The 24532-nt window shown below is 46.6% G+C and overlaps 1 protein-coding gene and 1 long non-coding RNA gene across 6 annotated transcripts in view; one reads left to right on the top strand and one right to left on the bottom strand.

Moving 5' to 3' along the window:
• Agpat4 (1-acylglycerol-3-phosphate O-acyltransferase 4) overlaps window positions 1-18400 on the bottom strand; it is a 91900-nt gene extending 73500 nt beyond the window's left edge. For 2 of the 4 annotated variants that reach the window (XM_090337857.1, XM_090337860.1), the window contains exon 1: window positions 17836-18400. The gene's annotated coding sequence lies outside the window, so the exon portion shown is untranslated. Of the gene's footprint in view, window positions 1-6953; window positions 7065-9315; window positions 9452-17835 lie in introns of those variants that run through there. The other 2 variants (XM_090337858.1, XM_090337859.1) reach the window with 2 other exon arrangements.
• A 125-nt stretch (window positions 18401-18525) lies between these two features.
• Window positions 18526-23030, top strand: LOC150059453 (uncharacterized). 2 transcript variants are annotated; one of them, XR_016536369.1, is made up of 2 exons: window positions 18526-18669; window positions 22674-23030. It is a non-coding gene; the product is annotated as an uncharacterized LOC150059453 (long non-coding RNA). The 2 variants fall into 2 exon arrangements; XR_016536368.1 differs by having other exon boundaries at window positions 22671-23030.
• Window positions 23031-24532: the final 1502 nt, after the last annotated feature.

Here is a 24532-nt window from a genome sequence, read left to right as displayed (position 1 = left end):
TTTTCTTCTAAGCCCCTCTAAACACTCAGCCCTATTTGTCCTCCAGAGAGGAAGGCCAAGTTAGGATTTTAGTGATACCACAGAAAATTTCATTCTGTCATTTGACGGAAGTGACTCTAAATTTCCCTGTGATTCAAAGGCATAAGATGGGGGGGAGGGGGAATCCCTGCGCTAGTTGAAGCTAAGGGAAGTCTTTCTGCCCTGAAAGGGAAGTCTTTCTGCCCTGAAAGAAAAATCCAGGAAGATGTTGAGAAAGCAGACTACACAGTAATAAGTTTGCACATTTGCTGGGTAATTCTGTGCAGAGCAAAGTCACAATGTGCTCTGGGACTTGCAGAAAGTTACTTGATCTTTCTGGGCCTTGATTTCCAATCAAGTTCTAGAAAGCACAACATGGGTGGAGACGAGAGGAAGGTAAGATACACTATGCAAATTATGTGACACGTAGCCTATGCTAATTAAAGGATGTTGTTTATTAAAGTGCCCAAGTGGCTCAAGCCTCTAATCTTAGATATTAGACAGAGGGCTTGGGGGGGGGGTGGCAGTTCTAGGCCAGCTCAGACAAAATTTATCAAGAAGACTTCATCTAAACAAAGTGAGATGGGTGTGATAGTGGTGGAAGGTTGTAATCCCAGGGACTTCCGAGGCCATAGATAGGAGATTCGTGATCTGAGGTTGGGCCCCTTGCCAGACCCTATTTGTAAACACAATGAAACCCCAAAAGGACCGAGGGTACAGCCTCAAGTAGTTAGTTGTTCCTGCCTAGGTACTGGAGTCCAAAGCCTCAAAAATCTAAAATAAAAATAAAATACACTTTGTGAGTTCATCACAAAGCTTAATGTGCCATTTGAGAAATAAACCCTTTGCTTCTGTGTCTACTGTATCCCAGGATGTTAAAGAAGAAAAAGGAAGCAGCATGCAGCACAAGCAGTTACTAGCTCCTGCTGCATCTTCAAGTGCTTCCTCTTCCCACCGCCACCCACAGGTCTGGAGGGGCCACAACCTCCATCCCCCCCAGGACAGGCGGAAACTCGCTGGGTCCATCTGCTCCTCCTGGATGGAATCTGTGCTCTTCCTGGCCACATCACTACTGCAGGCTTAGCCCTGGTCCTGTCCACACCCGTCTCAGGCGTCCCCTCCCAGCTCACCACAGAAGCCAGCAGGCTGGTGTGTGCTCTCCCCGTACCCGGAGCCCACCTGGCAGACCTTCTTTACTGGAAAGCATTTCTGAGCTGGCAAGGACATGAGGAGTCCTGGCATTGTCCCCTCTGTGCCCACAGAAATGCTTTCCAGAGTGCTCCCAGGATCCAGTTGGGTTTCTACCTCAAAGGACCTGACAGCACCTGCTTTGCTCTTGTTCTCCCAGTGCTGGGAAAAAGCTAGCTCAGGGACAAGGAATTGCTCCGAAATGCCGATCAGGGTCTGAAATGGTGTGTGAAGTTGAAATAGATGACACCGTGATACTGGTGGCACATGCCTGCAATCTTAGCTATTTAGGAGCCTGAGATCTGAAGATCACAGCTCCAAGCCAGCCTAGGCAGGAAATGCCAGACTCTTTCTCTAATAAACTGTCAAAACACTGGAAGCAGAGCTGGGACTCAGTTGGTAGAATACCAACAGGCTTTGAGAGAAAAAGCAGAGAAAGAGTGTCCAGGACCTGAGTTCAAGCCGTAGAACTGGCACACATGCCTCCCTATAAGATCTGCCCTGCTCTTGTCAATTTTTTAGATCCTGAAAGGAAGGACGATGGGAAAATTAAATATTTTACCAATGTAAAAGGACGCCCCGTTCTTTACGGACAATGTGTATGAAACCCCAGGGAGAGGAGCAGAAGCCCTTCCTGAGGGCTGAGGTGGCTGGCCCTGGAAATCTAGGCAGTGCCTCATCTGACAACAGGACAGACAGACTGACCAGGGCAAACCGACTAGGAGAGAAAGGCTCATAGTTGGGAAGAGTGTTCTGAGAACTGAGTGGTGGGTGATATATTCCTGGAGAGGGTCAGGGTTTGCTCAGGAAAGACCAGGCAGGAGCAAGGTCTGCAGAGAGCCTCTCCAAGGGCTTCCTGGAAGTCCCACCTGAGGGCCAGGCTAAGGATAGGGTGGACCCCTCTGCTTTAGGCCCTGGGCAAAGCCCACCAGACATTCAGCCCCATGCAGCCTGAACACAGCGGGTGAGTCTTTGTCTGCTGTTGATGGAGGTTATTATTTTTCAACCCCTATTAATATTTATGAACAAATTAAGGAACTGCCACTTTGCTTAGGACCCCATTCTCCACCAGAATGCTTTATGCTAGTCTTGATTAAAAAACAGGTTTTCATTGACGCAGGGAGCAGTCCATGAGGATTTCTGGGCTCCGGAATCGCCTGCAGGTCTAACCTATAAGCAATATTCTTCCTTTAGGGGGAGAGTTAGCAATAACTGGAATATGTCTGACTGTCACAACCACCATTATCTAACAGGAAAAGGCCAGGGATGACATGAACAGCAGAACTGGGATAGAGCAGCTCCACAGCTTTCATTTGTCCCCAAATGTTAACAGTGATGGGACTAAGAAAGAATGTTGACCTCCCAGAAAGGGCCTGGCTAGCAGGTCTCAGACCCAGCACCCAACAATGCCAGCCCATCTGTTCTGTGCTAAAAATGATACAACTAAAAACTCCAGGGTACCAGGCTGGGTGTGGCAGGACACACCTGTAATTCCAGCTCCTGAGGAGGCAGAGGGAAAGACACCGCCAACAAAAATGCCACCAGAAAGAATGCAGGGCAGTAAGCAAGATAGCTCTGTAAAGAAATAACTGTCCTGTTGTGAAAGCATGCTTCTAGAAAGAGTGGCTGCTCCAGGAAGGGGAGAGGATGCTGTCAGAAGAAAGCTGGAGCCCCGGTGCAAAGCAGACTGTCTACACATTTGCTGAAGGGAGCTCATCATGGATCCTTTCCCCCACCCTTCCCCACTGCAGACGGAAGAAATGACTCCCGGCGACTCAGAACAGGGTTCCAGGACAAGATCTGAGAAGCCTGTGTGGATTATAAGGTTTCTGGCTATGAATTCTGGGCAGAAGTTTTGCTTGGTTCTTTAAAATTTCATCAGCCTTGGTTAACCTCTGCCCACAGAGAATCGACTGCTTACCACCAGATCTGAGAGAGACAGGAAGCAGACCAGATTTCACACCAGATCAAGCCATTCCACTCTCTCTTCAAAGAAGTTATCTAAGATGACCCACCTCCACATTCAGTGATGAAAGTCAATCACAGGCTGAAGGCCAAGGGCTCTGGCCATTTCCGCCTGGGACAGAAGAAGAGTGCACGTGTGGAGAACAGTTTTCAGTCTACTTTCCAGGGTTCCATCCTTGCTTAAACACCACTCTTAGGAACACTCCATGTTTAATCTTTTCTTTCTGAAACCTATAGTAGCTTCTCCAACTTCTGAACACGAATCCTGCACAGATTGAGAACTAGAGAGGCACATGAGGGTAGGTCAAGCACGACTATGGGACGTGGGTATGTATGCACACATACACAGATACCCTGCATGTCTGCCCCAGAAAAGACTGAAGAACTCACCACCAGAAGGAGAGGCACGGTGGGTCAAGCCAGGGTTCTGAGTTCAAATCGCAGCTCAGTTACTCATTACAATCCTTAAGCTTGCTAATCTTCAGCTGTGAAATGGAAAGGTTTTGCAGGCCAGCTTATTAGAAGAATAACATGAGATGAGCAGATATGAAGCTCATGGAACAAAATCACCCCTGGGAGTTCCTCCACAGGACAGCTCTGCTCTCAGAGACCCTTCCAGAGGTCATTCATCGCAGCCTGGCTGAAGATGGCCTTCCATCGCCCAGAGAGAATTTCAGGGTCAGCTTTGAACTCCCTTGGAATCCAAATGCACTTCTCTTTTCTTTCTCCTTCCTTGCTTCCTTCCTTCCTTCCTTCCTTCCTTCCTTCCTTTCCTTCTTTCTTTTTTTGTTCTGGAGGGAGCAATATTAGGGGTTGAATTCAAGCCTTTAAGTGCTCTACCATTCCAGCCATGTCCCCAGTCCATTGGCTTTTACTTTTGCTGTTTGGGTAGTCTAGTGATTTTTGCCAAGTTTCAGATAGCAATCTCATCTGTCTTCTGAGTAGCTGGTGTTACTGTACCCAGACAGCTTTTAAGAGAGTGTCTTGCTGACTTTTGCCAGCATCTGACCTCACATCTCAATCTTCCTGCCTCTGCCTCCTGAATAGCTGGGATTATAAGTATAAGCCACCATACTAGGCTATGCCCTCTCTCCTTTCATGACTCCCCGTGGGAAGGAAAGCACAGCCACATCTAATCTAATCATAGTGCTCCTCGTTAGCTCCTGAGCAGCCTCCTTTTTCCCTGTTTGTTTTTTTGGAGGGTGGGGTGGAAGGATGGAAGGAGGTTGTTTTTGTTTTTTGCGGTACGGGGATTTGAACTCACAGCCTCATGCTTGCTAGACAAGCGCTCTACCATTGAGCCAAGCCTTTTGGCATTAGTTATGTTGACATAGTTATTTCTTTTTTACGTGAATTATTTTGCTTCCTGGCACGTGCCCATGGACCACGACTGTCCTATTTCAGCTGCCACATTGTCATAGGCGTGCGTCACCACACCTAGCTTCCTCTGTTGAGCTGGGAGTCGCACATTTTCTGTCCCAGCAGCCTCGGAGCTTTGACTCTCTACCTCAGCCTCTCAAGTAGCAGGGATGACAGGCAAAAGCCAACACTGTCCGGGACTCCTCAGCTTCTTCTTCTTCTTTTTTTTTTTTTGCCAGTCTTGGGCTTGAGCTCAGGGCCTGAGCACTGGCCTTCGACTTTCTCAAGGCTAGAGCTCTACCACTTGAGCCTCAGCACCACTTCCGGCTTTTTCTAAGTATAGGGTACCAAGGAATCGAACTCTACCACTAGGCCAAACCCCTGGCCGCTCCTCAGCTTCTTAAGGAAAGAACTGGTTTCCTACTTATGGGAGACTCAAAGCTATATGATAGATGAGAAAATAATTGGACGAACGGAGGGGTGGAGAGGTGACAGATGGAAGTATGCATGTATGAGTGAGTGAGTGGAAAGTGCTGGATCTTAAGATCTAATGAAGGAGTACACAAATAAGACTGGAGAGATAAAATGAAGACAAACGTAAACAAGCAGAGAATTTTTGTGAGTAAAATGGATTCTGGGGAAGAGAAAGAGATTAGACAGAAGGAACAGAAATCATCCTTACGATATCTCATCCTCCAGTTCTGTCACTTACATAAGGGGAGGTCAGCCTGTGAGAAATTCTCTCAAAAATCCACTGGATAAGGAACAGATTCAGAATAAGCCTCAATGGGTGGGAGAGGAAGAAGGACTCGGGCTCCGCCCTCTCCATCCAGTCCTCTGCCCCAAGGGCACAGACAAAATAAAGGTAAAGCCATGTTTCCAGGTTTCCACCTGCTTTTCTGCAGCATTTCCACGGCTCCTTCATCCACTATTTAGTTTAAATCTCTAAGAAGCTTAAAAAAAAAAGAAGAAGAAGAAGAAGAGACAGAACACTGGGTATTTGAAAACTGTAACTTAACTGTATCTTCTGTCTGAAGCACCTGACACATGATAGATACACAGTTGCTGTGTTCAAAGAAAGAGTTCTTTCTTTAAGCCATCTCTTTCCCACAGCCCTAGCCAAGACAGGACCCTGGCTAGGTATGCACAGAAGTCAAATTTTAGAAGCCTCACCTACCCCTACCCCCTACCCCCACCAGCAGAGGGGTGTTAATTCTGGGCCTTGAGATTTGGCAGGTACTCCACTACGGAGGCCACACCTCAAACCTTGTTTCTTTTCTCTTTCCTTATTTTTTTGCAGAGGCTGTGACATTTTGCTAGGATGAAATTTAGGGTTTATTCTCCTCAAACTTCCTCACTGAAGCCTGATTTAAGTCTACGCCTTTTGTCTAGTCTTTCTTCTAACAGTCTTTTTGTTTTGATTGTTAACAAAAAAAAATTAAAAAGCTGGGGCTAGGAATATGGCTTAATGGCACAGTGCTTGCCTAGCATGCATGAAGCCCTGGGTTCAATTCTTCTGTACCACATAAATAAAAATAATTTTATTTATTTATTTATTTATTTATTTATTTATTTATTTTTTGCCAGTCCTGGGCTTGAGCTCAGGGCCTGAGCACTGTCCTTGGATTTTCTCAAGGCTAGAGCTCTACCACTTGAGCCTCAGCACCACTTCTGGCTTTTTTCTATGTATGTGGTACCAAGGAATTGAACCTGGGTCTTTGTGCATGCTAGGCAAGCACTCTACCACTAGGCCAAACTCCCAGCCCAAAATAAAAATAAATTTAAAAAAATGCATTGAGGGCTGGTAGCTCATGCTTATAATCCTAGCTACGCAAGAGGCTGAGATCTGAGGACCAACTTTAGCAGCCAGCCTAGGGAAGAGAAATCCAAGGGACTCCAACTAACTAGCAAAACTGTGGCTCTGCACCTCCAGTGATAGAAGAGGAAGCCTGAGTTCAAGCCCCAGCACTAAATGAATGAATGAATGAATGAACAACCAAACTAAAATCTGTCTCTGAATCGACTGGCCCTGCAGCCAGCCCACAGCACAACAGCTTTTCCGCGGAGGCCTGGCGTCCCTCCCCAGGCAGAAAGACCCTGACCTGCACTGTCCACTCCTGGCTACCCATCCTTCTTCTCACCCCCATTTCCTGGAGAGCACAGAGGCAGGGCAGGCTGGCCTTCCCCACCAGGGCTCCTTTGCCAGGATTTTAAATGGAGTGCACAGGGCATCCCTCCAGCCCTCCTCACCAGCTTCCTCGCATCCAGGTCTCACGTACACCCCAGGCCATATGTCACTCCACAAGTTGACATCCACAAATCCATCTGCCTGCCCCACTTCAGGCTTCCTAAGCTCGCGTTCAATTGATTCTTGCTACTCTTCCCTTACATTCCATTCCATCCAGCTGTGTTTGCTTGCTTGCCTTGGTGAGATTTCCTGGGTCTGGAAACTCATGGCTGCCAGAGTGGACTTTGCCTTCCATCCTGGGGATTTGCTTGGAAAGGTCACGAAGTCAATCTACAATCCCCAGTCCTTCCACTGGCATGAGTGCTTTCCAGAACGCTGCAAAGGACAGAAATCTACAGTCTGGGGGTACTAATCCATGCTTTAAAAAAATGACTTGTCATATTCTTTCTAATAATCCTTCCCTATGCTTCGTGACCTTTAAGTAGTTTTCTTAATTCCACTTAGCTCTAGTGAGAGTTGTTTGTGTGTTTATTTTGCCTTCCTGGGCTGGAGCCCAGGGCTTTGAGACAAGCCTACCCTGAGCCATACCCACTCCTCCTGCATGGGAATGAGCCATACCCAACCCTCCCTGGCTAAGCCTCAGCTCTCAGATAAATTTCATCACCAAAATCCTTGAGACTCTTTCCAGGTAAGGATCCCGTAAATAGAACATGATGAAAATCTCCCCTGCTTCCTGCTTCTCCCAGGCAGGGAGAATCTGAGGTTTCAACAGCCAAAGGAAGCAGAAGCTAGACACATTTAAGAAAGTCCATACATCTCTCCCTCCGAGAGGTGACTTTGGTAATCTGAGATGGTCATTGACACAGCAGAGTTCATTCAAACATATCCTTAGATGAACTGAAACAAACAAACACAATCTATCCCTTGGGGCTGGGAGTTTGGCCTAGTGGTAGAGTGCTTGCCTAGATTTGGGTTCAATTCCTCAGTACCACATTTATAGAAAAAGCCAGAAGTGGTCCTGTGGTTCAAGTGGTAGAGCACTAGCCTTGAGGAAAACCCAAAGACAGTGCTCAGGCCCTGAGTTCAAGCCCCAGGACTGGCAAAAAAAAAAGAAAGAAAGAAAGAAAAAGAAAAAAACCAAGCCTATCCCTTGAAACCACACTTGCTAACAGACCCATTTGTGTTGTGTCTGTGATTTGGGGCAGTACCTCGGTTTGAATTCGGGGCCCTGAACAGGTGTTCTACCATCTGAACGCATCTCCAGCCGGCTTTGGCTTTGTTTTTTGCCTGTAGCTGACCCCAGAACCAGACTTTCCTACCCAGGCCTCGGGAAGAGCTAGGTCTCCAGCACACCACGGGGATGCCCGGGAGAGGTGGACTCGCTAATTACTCAGCAGATAATAACTCTCCAGCGGTTCACCTAGTTTCAAACGGTTAGTTCTTCTTCCCCCACAGAGGAGTAAGGAGGACTCCACAGGTTTGTTGTTGTTTAACTCAGGACTTGGAGATTTTTGCTCGGTTCTCCCCTCTCACCTCCCGCTTCCTTCTTTTCCAGATAACTTTCCTTCCCAGCTTGGGGGAGGGGGGAGTCCTAGCTTCCAGATGGGCCAATCTTTCTTCAGCCTTGGCAATGGACAGTCCACGGGCGGGTGGACCGTCCGCCTGACGGGAGTGGGCAGAGCTGTGTCCCACGCGCAGCGGGCACATGGGCGCGGGCACCTGGCCACGCTGCTGCGCGGTTTCCATTCATCACCCCAGGGCCAAGGGAACCTCAGTTGGGGTAAATCAACCTCCGGCTGCAGGCCCGGGTCCCCGGGTCCCCTCGCGGAGCTGGTGGCTCTTCTCCACGGGAGGTCTCAGACGCCCGCGGCCAACTTTTGCTCCAGGGTTTTCCCCTTCCGTAAAGACTTTTGTTTTTGTCCCCTGAATCTGATCAGAGTCAAAGCGAATCCCACCTCGAGCCCGGCTTAGGTTTTCAAGACGGCGGCGGGGGAGCCAACCCACCAAATGCACCCCGGCGGAGCCGCGCGCGCAGCCCCGAGGTCCACTCCGCGGAAGGCGCATCCACAGGCGCGGGTGGAGGAAATTCGGAGGCTATTACGAACGCCGGTTCCCTTGACAACCCCGCCACCCCGCCCGCCCGGGAGGGAAGAACCAAGCCGCGCGTGCGGAGGGGTAGCCGCCAGGCCACGCGGGCCCCGGGCAGCCCCGGGGAGGAAGCCCCGACCGGCCCACGGCCACCGGGCCTGCACTCGGGGCCAAGTATTTTTCCGGTTGCCATAGAAACGCCAGAGACGGAAGAACGTGTGGCGCGGCACAAAAGAAAGCAAATATGTAACCGGAGCCGGCGGCGGGCTGGGCGCGGGCTGCCGCGCTTCCACCCGGGGGAGCCGCGCCCGGGGCCTCCCCGCAGCCCCCTCGGTCTCCCCGCGCCCCCAGCGCCTCCCCGCAGCGCCCTCGGTCTCCCCGCGCCCCGCGCGCCCGCCCGCCCGGCCCCGGGTCCCCAGCCAGCCCGGGCGGGGAGCGAGCCCGGCAAGGACCGAGCCCACAGCACCACGCCCCGCGGAGAGCCGTCCGCGCCGCGCAGGGCCCCCTACCTCCTTCCTGGCAGCGCCGGGGCGCATGGACGTGAGCGCCGGGCCCGGGGCGAGCCGGCCGGGGATCCGAAATTGCCACTACTTTCTGGGAGCTGTAAGGGAGCCAACGCCGGAGAGAAAGGGAGACTCCACCCAAGGGGTGGACCCTGCGAGCCGGGAGAGTGGTCCTCGGCTGACGTCTCTCCTCACCATGTCACTTCCTTTCCGAGCTTCCCCCGGCGGCCCGGGGAGGGGCGGCGGCCCGGAGCCGCGCCAGTCGCCCGGGCCCCGGCCGCTGGGGTCGCGCTGCCCGGCCGGCCTCGCGCCTGGCGGACGCGGGCGGTGGGCGCCGGCGGGGCGGCCGGGCCCGCGCTCCCTCCCCGGCCTGTTGCATCCCCGCGTCCGCCCGGGCGCCGCCGGTCCTGCTCCCGCCCCCCGGCGCGGCCGCCCGGGCCCCGCTCCGCCCCGATCTCCTCCTCCACGTGGAGCCCCGCGCCCGTGGTCCCCCAAACCAGAGCCCCCCGCACTCACGCTCCCCAGCGGCGCGCGGGGACCGAGCAAACCGCGGGTGAAGCCCGGGGAGCTGGGCGGCGAGGCCCTCGGCGGCGGAGCCGGGGCGCACACGCGGGCGGGCGGGCGCACAGGCGGGCAGGGGGCGCGGGCAGGGCGCGTGCCGGCCGGGCCCTCGCTGCCTCCACTCCCCCGCCGTGGAGCCGCGCGCCCCGCGGGGTTCGCCATCGCAGCCACGGTCCCTCACCGCGCCCCGGGTTTTGACCGAAAGCCCGAGGGCTCGCCCGGTTCAGTTCATCGGGGAAAGTAAAATGTTGCCACGGATAGCTACACGCCATTAATGAACTACCGAGAGTGGCCAGGGGGTCTCCACGGGGGAGGAGGACACGGGTGGAGCTGGGTTCCACCCAGCTCATCTACCACGGATGGCGATGAAGGATATCCGAGGCTTAAAACGGGGTCGGAACAGAAAATCTCGTTTTTAAAATAATGACAACCCCCCACCCCCCAGCTCCGGTGGGAAGTCCCCCTGTCATCTCGCCACTCTGGAGGTTGATCTGAGGATCACGGTTCAATCTTGGGCAGGAAAATTCATGAGACTCACCTCCAATGAACTGGCAAAAAGCCTTTCGTGTGGCTGTAGCTCCAGTCCAGTGGCAGAGCACCAGCTTTGAGCAAAATAGTAAAAGTATAGCACCTGAGATCAAGGTCCAGTAGTAGAACGAGAATGGAAATAAGCAACGACTTCTTTAACGCCCAGGTGAAAATAAATTCAACCATCTTGGAATGCTTTTATTAAAACACGTGGATAAGACATTTCTTGGGGTCAGGAGCCTGGCCTAGTGGAAAAGAGCTTCCCCAGCTCTCAGGGCTCCCGAAGCCCTGGGTCGGATTCCTCCACACCACATACACAGAAAGAGCTGGAAATAGTGCTGTGGCTCAGATGGCAAGGGCAGTGCTCAGGCTTGTTTCCAAGTTCAAGCCCCAGGACTGACAAGACAGACAGACAGACAGACAGACAGACAGACAGACAGACAGAGGTTTCAGCTCCTAATTTTTCAAGCTACATTTTATTACATCATTGTTAGTAGAAATGTGAAAGGATTTTTCAAAGTCTTTTCGAGACTTTCTCATAGTTGAATTCTGGATAGGAATTTATTTAAAAATCCACAGGCCACAGTGATTCATGCTATATTTATTGAAACCAGGTTTCAATGGAAACTAAAATTTTTGACAATGACAGATCATAGTCTAACCTCAATATTTGATGTTGTTTCCATTGTGTTTAAAATGACTCCACTCACAACTGCTAAGATTTTACCTATTTAGACAACATTGCCCACAACTCCAATTACCTCATAAATACAGCTGAGAAATGGAGAAGGAAAAATACCACTGCTTTGGAAAATGTAAAGTAGAATGACCCTATCCACGGATTAGAGCCTATGCAATTTACTCAAGAGTCCTTTTAAAATCTGTTTTGTTTGTACGGCCATTTTAATTATAGAAATAAATATGCACTCTCCCCACCCTCTTCCTTTCTTGTCAATCTCATTCTTCACATGGGATCTCTAACTAGTTAACTAGTTTGCTGTGCATAAAACTGGCTAGCCTCTTTTTGGAGCATATACGTGTGTGTGTGTGTGTGTGTGTGTGTGTGTGTGTGTGTGTGTGAGAGAGAGAGAGAGAGAGAGAGAGAGAGAGAGAGAGAGAGAGAGAGAGAGAGAGAGAGACAGACAGACAGACAGACAGAGAGAGAGAGAGAGGCAGCGCCAATATTGGAACTTGACCCCAGGGTCTAGACACTGTCTTGGCTCAAGATACTAATCTGTCATTTGAGCCACAGTGCCACTTCCAGGTTATTGGTGGTGAGACTTGAGTCTCACAGACTTTTCTGCCCAGACCGACATCAACCTGACATCCTCATCTCAGTCTCCTCAGTAGTTGGGTTTACAGGCTTGAGCCACATGAGCCCAGAGCACACTTAAAAAAAACAAAGTCAAGGGGCCGGGAGTTTGGCCTAGTGGTAGTATGCTTGCCTAGCATGCAGGAAGCCCTGGATTTGATTCCTTGGTACTGACTAGACAGACAAAGCCAGAAGTGATTGCTGTGACTCAAGTGGTAGAGCACTAGCCTTGAGAAAGCTCAAGGACAGTGCCCTGGCCTTGAGCGGAAGCCCCAAGACTGGCAAAAAATAATAAGATAAAATAAATCAAGATATACAATGTTCTAGATTCTCATTTTTTAAAGTATATTGTCATGGATATTTTTTCCTATCATGATGCATAACACACACACACACACACACACACACACACATGCTCCAAAAAGAGGCTAGCCAGTTTTATGCACAAACTTGTTATTTTTAATGTTTATTTGATTTTTTTCATTTATGTACTATCCTTGCCAACAGAAAATTCATGAACGTCATTGCAACTGTCCTTTTCAAAACCATGAGTCGTACGAAGACAGAGATTTCATGATGATATTTCTATACATCTATACAATGTACTTTTATCTTATTTAGAGTTCCAGTGTGACAACATGAATAGAAAGTTCCATGCCTGCCTCATGTGATGGCTTACAAAGACCTAGGCACGCTCAGAGCATCCGATAAAACCACCACCAGGCTATGAGGGGAAATGCATATAAGACCCAATAAATGCTGCACTTACTGTGGACCCAATCCCCAACATGTCTCATGATATTTACTCAATTATGCCAAACTCCAAAAACTGAAGAAAATCTCAGGATCCACAGCAATTCTGGTCCAGGGCATTCAGATAAAAAAATAGTCTATCAGTTGGAGCAAAAGAAGAGAAAGAAAACTGACGAAGTATAAAGTTCTGCTTTAGTACAGATGTATAAACAGCTAATAAACAAAAAAGGATGTGGCTTGATATAGAATATTATCAGGAGAGGAGAGATAGGTTCTCTGTAACAACCCACTCATCCAACACTCGAGAAACTTCAACAAACAGTGGAAAAGACGCCATGCTGCAGTGCAGGGGGTGGGGGGAGGAGCTACTACTCTCTCTGGTGATGTAAATTGATTACATCTCTGAAATTTAATTAAGCAAGATTTTTCATGAGGCTGTAATACAATACAATATTCCTTAATGTAATATGAGGAAGAAAAGGAGGCAAAGGAGGGGGAGGAAGAATTGAATAGTCCATGCAACTTATATGAAGGAAATGGAGGTAAACCCAAAGACTCAGGTTCATAGACATCAGCAGAGACTTGTATACAATAAACACTGGAGGCTTCTTCATGTCTGAAGCTTCAGCTCAGTCTGTTAGTCAGAGGGTCTTCCCATGATGGAGCCCTCTGCAAACATCCTATTTTTGAAAGAGCAATTTTTGTGCTATTTTTGTAAATAGAAAGGAAAATGTAATATACATATATATACATATATACATATATGTATGTATACATATATACATATATACATATATATACATATATATACATATATATATGTATATATATACATATATATATATATATAGAGAGAGAGAGAGAGAGAGAGAGAGAGAGAGAGATAATTGTGTGGAGTGGCTGAATAAATGTTGCCCTAAATTTATGCCCCTCCAACCACCAATTATAGTCTTATTTGACGTCTGTACTTGTGATTCTTAAGATGAAGTTATGAGATCTAGCTCAGAGATGCAGAACTTGCCCAGCAAGCAAAGAGGCCTTGCTGTGTTTTATCCTTAGTGTTGTGAAAACAATTAATTAATTAAACAAATAAATGTGAAGTCCTAAAGGAGTAATGTGGGGCTAGATCAATGATTCCTCCTTTGTAAGAAGAGGACACAGAGCTGTACATAAAGAATAAGGCCACATGTTACAGACACTGGAATAAAGAAGACACCAAACCAAACCAAGCTAGGAGATACCCAGGCAGCACATTCCCTGCTGACACATTTAATTTCCAACTCCTGGCCTCCTGATCTGTGGGAGTATAAATTTAGTTGTTTTGAGATAATTAGTTTATGGTCATTGGTTCTGACAGACCTGGGAATGGTTTACAGTGTAAAAGAATCAGTAATCACACATCCCAAACCAAGCAGGGATCCAGTGAAAAAGAGAACTGTGGAGCAATCTCTCTGATGAACACACACATAAAGCTCTTCAACAAAATACTGGCCAACAGAATTCAAGTAATCAAAAAAGTCATACATTTTGATCAAGTGGGTTTTTTTCCCCCAGAGATGCAAAGCTGATTTAACATATATAAATCAATAAACATAATACATCAACAGAGTTGAAAATAAGAACCACATGATCATCTCAATCGATGAAGGAAAAGGCTTCCACACAATCTAATACTCATTCATGTTAAATGCTCTGGTGAAACTAGGAATAGAAGAAACATACCTCAAAGTAATAAAAGTTATATATGACAGACCAATATCTACTACCACTGAATGGTGAAAAACTAAAACCATTTCCCCTAGACCAGGTCTTTTAAAATCAGGAACGAAGCAAGAATGTCCACTCTCCACTTCTCTACAGCACAGTTCTGGAATTCCTAGCCAGAGCCATAAGGTAAGAAACAGATACAAAAAGGATCCACACTGGGAAAGAAGAAGCCAATATTTGCAGATAACATGATCTTACATCCAATAGACTGCATCCTCAAGCTCTAAGAGCTGATTGATAATGTTGGCAAAGTAGCAAGATACAAAATTCCCTAACACAAATCAGTAGCCTTTCTGTATACAAAGTACAAGCAGAGAGGGAAATCAGGGAAACAACTCCATGTGTATTAGCCTCAAACAACAGCAATAAAATCTCCGCATAAACCTAGCCAAGGAGGTAAAAGACCCTTAGAGTTAAAACTGTAAAATGAAAAAAAAAATTGAAGAAAGTCATCAAAGACAACAATTGGAAATGGACAGACCTTCCATGTTCATGGATAGGTAGAGTGAATATTGTGAAAAATAGCCATACTGCTGGGTGCCGGTGGCTCATGCCTGTAATCCTAGCTATTCAGGAGGCTGAGATCTGAGGATCTCAGTTCAGAGGCAGCTCTGGCATGAAAATCTGTGAGCCTGTTATCCTCAAAGAGTTAGAAGTAGCACTAGGGCTCAAAGTGGTAGAGCGGTAGTTTTGAGCTGAATAACTCAGGGATATCACCCAGACCTAGAGTTTTATTTCTGGGTCTTCTAATAAGTTCCATTGATCTTCAGATCTATGTTTGGGCCAGAACAAGGCTGTCTTCATTATTATTATATTTGACAAGAGAGCCAAAGATATGCAGTGGATAAAAGACAGCGTCCTTCAATAATTGGCATTGGGAAAACTGGCAATCCATATGCAGAACACAAAGTGGATTCCTTTTTTTCACCATGCCTAAATATCAACTCAAAGTAGATTAAAAAAAAAAAATCTTGGGGCCGGGAGTTTGGCCTAGTGGTAGAGTGCTTGCCTAGCATGCACGAAGACCCGGGTTCGATTCTTTGGTACCACATACTTAGAAAAAGCCAGAAATGGTGCTGAGGCTCAAGTGGTAGAGCTCTAGCCTTGAGAAAAATCCAAGGACAGTGCTCAGGCCCTGAGCTTAAGCCCAGGACTGGAAAAAAAAAAAAGAAAAAAAATCTCAACATCAATCTGGAAACTTTCAAATTATTGCAAGAAAGAGTAGGATAAACACTAGAATTCATAGGCATACACAGAAATTTTTTGAAAGTCCCAGGGCGCAACAGATAGGAGAGAGACCTGACAAATGGGGTTACATCAAACTAAAAAGTTTCTGCACAGCAAAGGTCACAATTACTAAAGTAGAAAGACAGCCAACAGAGTGGAAGATCTTTATTAGCAATGCATCTGACAAAGGCCTAATATCCAAATTATAAAAGGAGCTCAAGTAACTAAGAAACCAATCACTAAATGGGCAAAGGAGCTAAAGAGAGATTTCTCAGAAGAAGAGGTAAGAATGGCAAATACACGAGGAAATGCTCACCATCTCTGGCCAAAAAAGAAATGCAAATCAAAACAACTCTCAGACTCCATGTTACTCCAAGATTGTGAATTCGAACAACAAAATATTAGTGGGGATGTAGAGAAAAAGGAACCCTACTGCACTGTTGGTGGGAAGACAAATTAATACAACCACTCTGGACAGCAGTCTGGAAGTTCCTCAAAAAACTAAATGTATTTTTTTTCCTACTACCCAGCTATACCACTCCTAGGCATCTACCCAAAATGTCACAAGTCAAGACACCATAAAGACATTTGTATATCCATGTTCATTGCTGCACTAGTCACAATGTTATGGAAATAGCCCCACAACAGACGAGTGAATCCAAAACATGCGGTACCCATACACAATGGAATTTTACACAGCAATTAGAAAGAATAATATTATGTCATTTGCAGGGAAATGGATAGACCTAGAATAAATCATGTAAAGTGAGGTAAGACTAGCTCAGACAGATAGTTTCTCTCATCTACGGAAGCTAGATCTAAAATTCACAGGGACATAATAAATTATACCGGACTCTGGCATTAACACACAGTGAAACCGGAGGAGGACACTGTTAGGAGAAGAACGCAAAGGTGCAATGCCTGTGCACATCTGATTATGTAGAATAATATTTATTGACATGAACTCCAGAAAATGGACAAGAGGGGTTTTCTTGTTGCTTTTTTCTTTTTCTTTTCTTTTTGTCTTGTTTATCTGTCTTTGGGAGGGTCAGAGGGGGCATGGAAACAGAGGGACAAAGCATGAACAAACACTAGTGACACTTACTGGACACAACTTGTGAGTGGGAACGGGGGGGGGGGAAACCAGGAGAGAGGAAGGGAAGGGGTGACATTGTTTAAAAAGAAATGTACTGTTCATGTAACCCCTTTGCACACTACCTTTATAACAGCAATAGAAAATAATTTTAAAAGGTCACTAAACTCTTAGAAATGGTCATTTCTGGTGATGGAGAGTAAGGGTACTTTTAATTTGCTCTTTTAAATATCATACTACATCATGGGGAAACGGTCCACAATATATAGGTGTGATTGTTACAATAATACCAACAGTTTAAAACTAACTACCCAGTGTTCTAGAGCAGTAAATGACATTAGCAAATCGTAATAAAGATGACTTGGACATGTGAAATCCCAGGGATAAAGGAATGTCTCAGAGGCGCTGCAGAGGTAGAATTCTGTGTAGAATAGACATGCTTTCTGAGCTGGGAGCTGATGGCTGAGGTTTGCAATCCTAGCGCCTCAGGACGCTGAGCTCTGAGGACTCGGGTTCGAAGCCAGTCCAGGCAGACACATTCTCCACTCCCCTTCCTTTCCTCCTCATCTCCCTCCCCTTCCTCTGCATTCATTTTGCAAATTCCTCATTTTCTAGAGGACAAGTAGATCAGAACCACAGAAGCTGAGATTGTTCGTTCAAGACACAACTAACAAGACGACAGAGCCGAAGCAGACGACTAGGCATTTAGAAATTCTTACCTCGGAATTCTTCCCAGTATATTTCAGACAAAAGGGCAAGTCTGAAAAATCATCTATTTCCTTGAAAAAAAAATAAAAGGAGAACATCTCCTTAAACTCACCGCCATTATCCAAAATAATCAGATTTTAAAACACATGCTGTAACGATTAGGTGGAAGTCATTCTAACTACTGAGAGGGGTGGGGCTGACAAGTGTGAGTGATGAAGAATGTGGTCAGAACAGATGGCAAGCGGGAGAGGAGAACTACAGAGCCCACGGGAATCGAATCAGGAAGGAGGTGAGGGGGAAACGACAGGCAGAGAGGGATGGAAATACCTTGCAGACATGTCATGGTGAAACCCCTTCTTGTATAGCTAATTCGGAGATGAGAACGAATCACAACCACAAAGAAACCATCCCCTTTGCATTCTGAATTGGTAGGAAGGAGTTCCTTTTTGTTCTCTGTTCCCCTCCAAAAGAAATGCGCCCAGGAACGAGACAGCTAGCCGACCAGCGCTGACCGCCCACCCAAGCTCTCTGGAGTTCAAGTTCAAGTTCAAGCCAGTGAGGGGTCAAGGAGACTCACATTTGAGAAGAGCGGGACAATGACTTCCGGGCTGTGCGGGTCCCTGGGCTCCACATAACAAACTCCACGTCCAGAGGCCTGGGTCTGGTGGGTGATTGTTGGAGGGGGCAGATGGACGAGTCCTAATTCTTCCCGGAAAGGTCTAGAAACTCAGCTTGCTCATTCACCAAACCAGGGCCCGGGCTGTGATGTGTCCACGAGAGTCGGGATGAAATCATGAGGGTAGATCTTCCACCAGTGCTCGTGTCTCCCTGCCTCAGTTATCTAGGCGATAACCCGACCAGAGCGTTCCTTCCAACGTGGTGAAGGCATCTCAGCCGGGCACGTCCAAACCCTAACCCGTGGGACCCACCGTGTCCTTCTGTCAACACCAGGCCGCCTGTGCTGCTGGAACCGTGACCATGAAGGGAGCTTTAGTTCCTTCCCGTTGTTCTTGCTTCTCTTTCTTCCAGCCCGCCCTGTGGCTTTCCTCTCAAAGACATTTGTGAGCAGTCCCCCTCCAACCGTCCGGGCGGCCAGGCCAGGGGCCTGCCTCGCTGTGCTTAGGTGACTGCAGCACTCTTCACCCCCCTTGCTGCATAAAACCCCAACTCCCGGGGTGACACACAGGGCCCTTTGTGACACAGCCACCTCCCCGGCCCCATCTCTGTCACTCCCCCCCCCCCTCACCTGTGTGGCCTCTCACAGCCTTTGTCTCCTCCCAGAGCCCTGGAGCCCAGCTCCTTCCCAGGCTTGAGGGGCCTTAAGCTCCGCTCTCCTGAGGTATTTGCCATAATGGAATCTGATTTAAAGAACATTTGTATTGTACAGAGGGGTTCCAGTCACACAGGTCAGGTAAGGAGGACACTCCCCCAGTTCTCCCTCCGCCCCACCCACACATTGCAGTCATCTTCAGCAGAGTGACCAGGGAGCACCCTCTGTCTTTACATTTCACCCCTTCTCCGTCCAACTCACAGGCGTCTGGGTGAGGGCAGGACCAGGGCAGAGTGAGTGAGTGCGTGCTTGAAGACAGTTCCTGCTAGCCTTCCTGCCAGGTGCCGTTGGGTCTCTGGTTTCTACTCCTGTAACGCCAGCAAGTTTCATTTGTGGCATTGCTTCTGTACCTGGCTTGCTATATCTTATCAGTGAGATATGTCATCAATGAAGTTAAATGATGTAACTCCATAAAGCCATCTCCCCCGTTTGTCTTCATTATACTCTTTCCCAGACTTGGCTCATCTGTGGTGTTTTGTTTTTTTTTTTGCCAGTCCTGGGGCTTGAACTCAGGTCCTGAGCACTGTCCTTGGGCTTTCTCAAGGCTAGCGCTCTACCACTTGAGCCACAGCACCACTTATAGCTTTTTTCTGTGTATATGGTACTGAGGATTCAAATCTGGGTCCTCATGCATGCTAGGCAAGTACTCTACCATTAGGCCAAACTCCCGGCCCCCTGTGTTCCTGTTTTATTTAGCTATAATTAGAGTGGACAGAGAACATTTATACTGTTTTTATATGGCATGTTCTAGGCAGAATTCCTTACCAGAAGTGTCATACTTACATTCCCAGGATTGTCTGGAGAGGATACAAGCTTGGTCAGTCCAGCTGGTTTTCCTAACTCCCCTCCAGTCAGATACTGGGTGTTTCTAGCCTTCACTCTCTTGCCAGTACCTCTTGCTTCTGTTGACAGAGCACTAAACATGCTGCACCAGATTATTTTTTATTTTATAAATGACAAACTTGAAGATGAGCTATGAAGTTCTCATCACTGGTAAATAACAGGTCAGCAGGTGCTGGGAACTGAAGCCATGCTGGCCGAGCACAGTACCAGAGTCACTCCTCAAGTCCAGGACACCCATTTTTGACCTCTGCACAGTGTAGACCTTGGTGGTATGGTGTGCCACCATGCCAGGCACGGCTTCTTGGCAGGAGGAGGGGCGTCCTAAGGTGAAGTCCCAGAAGAAGGTTGCATAACTCAACAGGAATTGTTGAATTTAACAATACACTCCCTCCCATTACCATTTTCTGTCATTTGTTAATATTTCAAAAATGTGGTTCAAGTCTTTGAAGACTCTTCCATTATTTCAGCTACTCTAGTGCTTGACTGCATTTTCTATTCGTTTTTCTAGCCTTTGCTCTTTCCTTTTTCATTTTCAGTGCCGAGAACTGAACCTAGGGCTTTGTACATGCAGTCAAGTGCTCTGCTCTGAGTCATTTCAAGCCCCAGTGTCTGTTTATTTTGAGTTTGTCTTTTGTGTACAGTGTAGCGTTTTAAATGATCCCCAAATAACCACTTTGGCATAACACTTACCCAATAAATCGCTTGAATGTGGTGACACAAACTGTGGGCCTTTAAAGAAAACAGCTCTTAAGTCCCTGGCAGCAGAGACTCCAACTACAGCTCGAGAGCCTGGGGAAGTCAAACTGAGGACCGTGGCTCATGACAACGCTGGACAGAATGATGGGAGCCTTCCTCCAAGACATTTGAAATTAGAATGTTTATGAAATCCAGTGCTCGTGAGGCGTAGGCAGCAGGGGTCTAAAATTCAGGGGAGCGATCTTGACAGAGGAGATGGCATCAAAGTCACACCACTGATGCCAGCATCTTGGGACTGCTAAATGCACATACGTGTGAATTCAGATAAGTAATGGATAGTTGATGGCATAAGGATATTGATGGCATGACAGAGTCACTTATCAACGAAATATTTACTTATCAACTGAGCAATATTCGATGCATATTTGTACTTTTAAATGAATTATGTGACTCTCAGCTTTAATCTGGAGACTAGTATTTTCATTTTCTCCATGTGGCAATTGGGCAGTGAGGGTGAGAGAAAGGACAGGAGAGGCCTGAAGATGAGATCTGGGCCCTCCAACAAGAACAGTTTGGAGGGAAGAGAAGGAGCAAGTGATGGGCACTGAGGGCAGATAAGACAGGAAGAGTACAGTCTCACCGTGTAGGGCGGTAGGCCATCAGAGAGGAGGAAACGACCCTCCAGTCTTCCGTGGAATCAAGGGGTGGGTTTTTTTTTTTTTTGCCAGTCCTGGGCTTGAGCTCAGGGCCTGAGCACTGTCCTTGGACTTTCTCAAGGCTAGAGCTCTACCACTTGAGCCTCAGCACCACTTCCAGCTTTTTTCTATGTATGTGGTATCAAGGAATCGAACCCGGGTCTTCATGCATGCTAGGCAAGCACTTTAACTACTAGGCCAAACTCCTGGCCCTCAAGGGGTGGTTTTTGCCATGAGGAAGCCACTGGTGACTTGATGGCACAAGCACGCACAACCCCACGGTGGGGGGGGCATGTCACAGGCTGTGTCCCCCCAGCTCATCCCTGCTCAGCTGCTAAAAGCATTGATGACAATGTTGGCTCACAGTAGACTCCGCCTTGAAGAGGTCCTTGAGAAATGCCAGTGGTGCAGCCTCCCATATGTGTCCTTCCAAGTCCCCAAAAGAGAGAAGGCTCGCAGCTCTGAGGACACAGGGCCAACATGTCTGGATCAAGGCCGTAGGAACAAGCCTGGAAGGCCTGAGCAGGCACACCGAGCCTCACTCTGGAGACCAGGGGGAGCAGGAAGCCCCGCCCAGCTAGGGACAGTGCACTTCCAAGAACCAGGTGGACCTGTATGCCTATGTCTCCTGCAGTGTGCACTGGGCCATGCTCCAAAGCTTCCATTTTTTTCTGTCACAGGTAGGACTCAGGAGTGCCACTTGAGTCTATGAAGCCTTTTGAAATGTGGCTGTACCAATATATACAAGGGGAGAAAAAAAATAGCATTCCTTGTTTACTTGAAAGGTACTGTGTCCTAGCAGGAAGGACTTAGTGCTTAGAGGTAAAAATGAAAACAAGTAAACAGAAGCAGATATTCAATGCATAGCTTGATCTGCAGTCTGGTGGTGAAACAGGAGGTAAGGGGATTCTGTGGAGAGGATGGAGGAGGACATTCTGTCCCATTGGGAAGAAGCCAGTGATACTGCCAAAAGAACACATTCTGCTTCACATTATAAAACACAACACTCATCTCGATGGTTTCCCAAATCATGCCCACATAGGGCAAAACTTCCCCAGATTTTTGCGCTAGGAAATCCATTTATATACAGTTGACATTGTTAAGGGTATTCTCTTTACCCTAAAAATGAAACAAAACAACACACAAAAAAACCACAACCAAACAACAACAACAACAAAAACTCAAAAGCTGTGCCAGTGATTCATGCCTGTAATCCTAGCTGATGGGAGGCTGAGATGCCAGGACCTTGGTTCAAGGCCAGTCTGCACAGATAAAGCTAAGAGCTTCTAGTCTCCAATTAGCCAGCCAAAAGCTGGAAGTGGAGGTGTCGCCTTGAGTGAAAAAAGCCTTAGGAAAATGGTTCAAACCCCAGCATAAGAACCAAACCAAACCAAACCAGCACTGCTTACTTCCACATCTACATCAGTGTATAATGCACGTATATTCTTCCAAATCCATCTTGTTCTCTCAAGTCATTTTCCAGAACACTCAATGGTTTAGTTTTGAAAGATAGCTTGCCTCAGTATGCACAAATTAATTGTCATCTGACTCCATTTATCCATGAATTGTGTATTACACGTTCAATTAAATAGGGATAGCTGGTCAACTAGAATGCCGGTTCTTTACAAAATATTTAATTACATTACAATAGAGGATAAACACGACCTATTTATAAAACTGGAAGTTACCTATCTGGTGCAGGCTGATACTGAAGCTAACCTATGGCATATAATTTTTCCAATATCTAATCAATTTTGGGCAAGCGTTTTTCATTTTTCACTAACTTCTTTCCAACGTTCTACTCCAATCATCTTGCCAACTTGGCCTTTTCATTTTCTTCTGTTCCAGCAGTGGTTCTCAGAGCTGATGGAGCACCAGAATCCACCCACAGGGCTTGTCAGATCACAGCAGTGCTCTAGCCTGCTGCCACAACTCAAGAAGTCTGCGTGAGGCCTGAGCATTCACCTTTCCAGAAAGTTCACAGGCAAAAATACACCTGGAGAAAGATTCTTCTAAGCATATTTCCTGCGTTTTGTTAATTCTGCAAAATAATGAGTTTCTTCTGAGCACTTACATACTAAGTAATCATAATCGCTCCAGTATCCTCTTCTTCCCCTCCATCCTTACTCTGTCCCCTTTTGCTTTCATGTCTTTCTACAACATTGAGATACCATACTTCAGAGAGAATAAGAGAGAATATAGCATTTATCTTCTAAGTCTTATTGAATTTGCCGTGATGATCAACATTCTCCTACAAGTAATTCCATTCTTTTTTATGACTAAATATTACTCTAGTATGTTGTGCTCCATATGTTGTATTATATATGCCATTTTATATTATATATTATGCCTTATATATTTTAACTATAAGTTATATATAATTTATTTATACTTATTTTACTTATTCTTTTTTTGGGGGGGGGTAGTCCTGGGGTGTGATCTCAGGGCCTGAGCGCTGTCTTTGGGCATTCTGAAGGCTAGAGCTCTACCACATGAGCCACAGAACCACTTCTGGCTTTTTCTGTGTATGTGGTACCAAGGGATAGAATCTGGGTCTTCATGCATACTAGACAAGCACTCTACCACTAGGCCAAACTCCTGGTCCTTATTTTATTTATTGTATATTATATATCACACTTTTTAATCCATTCATCTGTGATGGGCACCTAGGCTGCTTCCATAGTTTGACTCTGTGACTACTGTAGTAACAAATGCATTGTGCAGGTATCTCTATGTTATTGGACAGATGCCCAGGAATAGTATAATAATACCATATGAAGACTAATTCCAGTTTTAGTGTGGAAAGAACCTCTCTACTCATCTATAAGAGACCAACTTTTTTTTTTTGCCTGTCCTGGGCTTGAGCTCAGGGCCTGAGCACTGTCCTTGGACTTTCTCAAGGCTAGAGCTCTACACTTGAGCCTCAGCACCACTTTTGGATTTTTTTTCTATGTATGTGGCACCAAGGAATCAAACCCAGGTCTTTGTGCATGCAAGGCAAGCACTCTACCACTAGGCCAAACTCCCGGCCCCAAGACCAACTTTTAAAAAGAAGTTCTCTGCTTGTTTTTAAAGATGTTACTCAAGAATGTTTTCTTTCCAGATGATGATTGAGAAGCTAATCTAAAAAAAAAATGGTTCCAGGTACCACAACAGTAACAGGACTTCACATTTTTCTGGGGTTTTACTTTTTCTCTTTTTCTTTTTGTTAACGGAGTGTGCTGGCTGTCTGATTTTGTTCAGATGACTGCAGAGCCTGGAGAAGCTGTTGCTGCTATCGATGCATAACGTACTGCTATGATTGATCTGTTTATATAAATATAAATATAAATACATATATAATTTGAATTTTTGGAAACTTTAGCTGTGCTGTCAACTTTGGAAAAAGTATCCCGGTTTACCATGTCGAATTGGCATTGTGCAGAAATAAATAGCCATATTGGTCTAGAAACGTTAAACTTAATTTTTTTCATTTGTACAATGGTAAACACACTGTATAAAATATGTAAGGTCTTATCTATGTGGGTTTGATTACAGAAACTAATAAAGTATTCTCTAAATTAAAAAAAAAGTTCTCTGTAGAACCAGATAGAAGCCACAAAGAACACTATATCTTCATGATACATTTGCCTGTGGAGAAGCTGGGATGTGGGTGAATAGCTGTCAGCATACCCTAGAACCAGTGTACCCCAGAACCAGTGTACCCCAGA

The sequence above is a fragment of the Megascapheus bottae genome, chromosome 8, assembly GCF_031878675.1.
Source record: "Megascapheus bottae isolate mThoBot1 chromosome 8, mThoBot2.hap1, whole genome shotgun sequence".
In the NCBI taxonomy this organism is placed as follows: Eukaryota; Metazoa; Chordata; class Mammalia; order Rodentia; family Geomyidae; genus Megascapheus; species Megascapheus bottae.
This window is presented reverse-complemented; position numbering and strand designations above follow the sequence as displayed.